The sequence below is a fragment of the Pleurodeles waltl genome, chromosome 8, assembly GCF_031143425.1.
Source record: "Pleurodeles waltl isolate 20211129_DDA chromosome 8, aPleWal1.hap1.20221129, whole genome shotgun sequence".
Lineage (NCBI taxonomy): Eukaryota > Metazoa > Chordata > Amphibia > Caudata > Salamandridae > Pleurodeles > Pleurodeles waltl.
In genome coordinates this window covers 1,508,439,545-1,508,442,044 of record NC_090447.1, presented here as the reverse complement: position 1 = coordinate 1,508,442,044, position 2,500 = coordinate 1,508,439,545, and the positions used below count along the sequence as shown (strand labels likewise).

At 45.2% G+C, this 2,500-nt stretch overlaps 2 non-coding genes and 3 pseudogenes across 2 annotated transcripts in view; all 5 read left to right on the top strand.

The window, feature by feature from the left end:
• Positions 1-25, top strand: part of LOC138254960 (5S ribosomal RNA) — a 119-nt gene extending 94 nt beyond the window's left edge. Inside the window, exon 1 of the ribosomal RNA XR_011197605.1 lies at positions 1-25. This exon is cut by the window's left edge and continues 94 nt beyond it. This is a non-coding gene — a ribosomal RNA (5S ribosomal RNA).
• Positions 26-469: 444 nt separating this feature from the next.
• On the top strand, positions 470-588 carry LOC138251722 (5S ribosomal RNA; annotated as a pseudogene).
• A 445-nt stretch (positions 589-1,033) lies between these two features.
• On the top strand, positions 1,034-1,152 carry LOC138254654 (5S ribosomal RNA). Its single transcript, XR_011197311.1, has one exon. It is a non-coding gene; the product is annotated as a 5S ribosomal RNA (ribosomal RNA).
• A 443-nt stretch (positions 1,153-1,595) lies between these two features.
• Positions 1,596-1,714, top strand: LOC138250904 (5S ribosomal RNA; annotated as a pseudogene).
• Positions 1,715-2,160: 446 nt separating this feature from the next.
• On the top strand, positions 2,161-2,279 carry LOC138256661 (5S ribosomal RNA; annotated as a pseudogene).
• The last annotated feature ends 221 nt before the right edge of the window (positions 2,280-2,500 follow it).

The following is a 2,500-nucleotide window of genomic DNA, read 5'->3' as shown; positions in this document are numbered from 1 at the left end:
CTGGGAATACCAGGTGCTGTAGCCATTTTTCCTCTTGCAGACAGTAGGTGGTGCATGTCTTAGAACAATTGCATAGAGTCCTCTCTAATGTTACTTTTCATTTATTATTTCTTCTACTCTTTTTTCCTTTCTTCAAATAAATAAAAAAAACAGCAATAACACTAAAATACACTCTTTCTGAAGGAAAATTGAGAATCTTTCTGCACTTCACACTCACCCCAAGCTGCTGGTGGAGAGCTGGTCTGCTGCTTGTGCTGGGCCCTAAAGAAAGGGCAGTCTGAGACTGTGTGTAAGTGCAGATGAAGCGATTGCGAGGCTGGTGCAAAACAGGGTGTGTGCTTGGACCTCTGTAAGAAGTTTGTGAAGGAGGGCAGTTTGTGAACAGAAGAGTGCAGGCGTGTTTGAGAGCAGCAGGCTCCAGACCGGCAGGCTGTCTCAACACAAGAGACCTGAAACAGGAGTGTGTTTTACCTACGGCCATACCACCCTGAATGTGACTGATCTCGGCTGATGTCAGAAGCTAAGCAGCGTCGGGCCTGGTTAGTACTTGCATGGGAGACTGCTTGGGAATACTAGGTGCTGTAGGCATTTTGCCTCTTGCAGACAGTAGGTGGTGCCGTCTTAAAACAAATGCATAGAGTCCTCTCTAATGTTACTTTTCATTTATTATTTCTTCTACTCTTTTTTCCTTTCTTAAAATAAATAAAAAAACAGCAATAACACTAAAACACACTCTTTCCGAAGGAAAATTGAGAATCTTTCTGCACTTCACACTCACCCCAAGCTGCTGGTGGTGAGCTGGTCTGTTGCTGCTTGTGCTGGGCCCTAAAGAAAGGGCAGTCTGAGACTGTGTGTAAGTGCAGATGAAGAGATTGTGAGGCTGGTGCAAAACAGGGTGTGCGATTGGCCCTCTGTAAGAAGTTTGTGAAGGAGGGCAGTTTGTGAACAGTAGAGTGCAGGTGTGTTTGAGAGCAGCAGGCTGCAGACCGGCGGGCTGTCTCAACACAAGAGGCCTGAAACAGGAGTGTATTCTGCCTACGGCAATACCACTCTGAATGAGCCTGATCTCGTCTGATCTCAGAAGCTAAGCAGCGTCGGGCCTGGTTAGTACTTGGATGGGACACTGCCTGGGAATACCAGGTGCTGTAGGCATTTTTCCTCTTGCAGACAGTAGGTGGTGCACGTCTTAGAACAATTGCATAGAGTCCTCTCTAATGTTACTTTTCATTTATTATTTCTTCTACTCTTTTTTCCTTTCTTCAAATAAATAAAAAAACAGCAATAACACTAAAATACACTCTTTCTGAAGGAAAATTGAGAATCTTTCTGCACTTCACACTCACCCCAAATTGCTGGTGGTGAGCTGGTCTGCTGCTTGTGCTGGGCCCTTAAGAAAGGGCAGTCTGAGACTGTGTTTAAGTGCAGATGAAGCGATTGCGAGGCTGGTACAAAACAGGGTGTGTGCTTGGACCTCTGTAAGAAGTTTGTGAAGGAGGGCAGTTTGTGAACAGAAGAGTGCAGGCGTGTTTGAGAACAGCAGGCTCCAGACCGGCGGGCGGTCTCAACACAACAGACCTGAAACAGGAGTGTGTTTTGCCTACGGCCATACCACCCTGAATGTGACTGATCTCAGCTGATCTCAGAAGCTAAGCAGCATCGGACCTGGTTAGTACTTGGATGGGAGACTGCTTGGGAATACCAGGTGCTATAGGCATTTTGCCTCTTGCAGACAGTAGGTGGTGCACGTCTTAAAACAAATGCATAGAGTCCTCTCTAATGTTACTTTTCATTTATTATTTCTTCTACTCTTTTTTCCTTTCTTAAAATAAATAAAAAAACAGCAATAACACTAAAATACACTCTTTCTGATGGAAAATTGAGAATCTTTCTGCACTTCACACTCACCCCAACCTGCTGGTGGTGAGCTGGTCTGTTGCTGCTTGTGCTGGGCCCTTAAGAAAGGGCAGTCTGAGACTGTGTGTAAGTGCAGATGAAGCGATTGTGAGGCTGGTGCAAAACAGGGTGTGCGATTGGACCTCTGTAAGAAGTTTGTGAAGGAGGGCAGTTTGTGAACAGTAGAGTGCAGGTGTGTTTGAGAGCAGCAGGCTCCAGACCGGCAGGGTGTCTCAACACAAGAGGCCTGAAACAGGAGTGTATTCTGCCTACGGCCATACCACCCTGAATGTGCCTGATCTCGTCTGATCTCATAAACTAAGCAGCGTTGCACCTGGTTAGTACTTGGATGGGAGACTGCCTGGGAATGCCAGGTGCTGTAGGCATTTTGCCTCTTGCAGACAGTAGGTGGTGCACGTCTTAGAACAAATGAATAGAGTCCTCTCTAATGTTACTTTTCATTTATTATTTCTTCTACTCTTTTTTCCTTTCTTAAAATAAATAAAAAAACAGCAATAACAAAAAAATACACTCTTTCTGAAGGAAAATTTAGAATCTTTCTGCACTTCACACTCACCCCAAGCTGCTGGTGGTGAGCTGGTCTGTT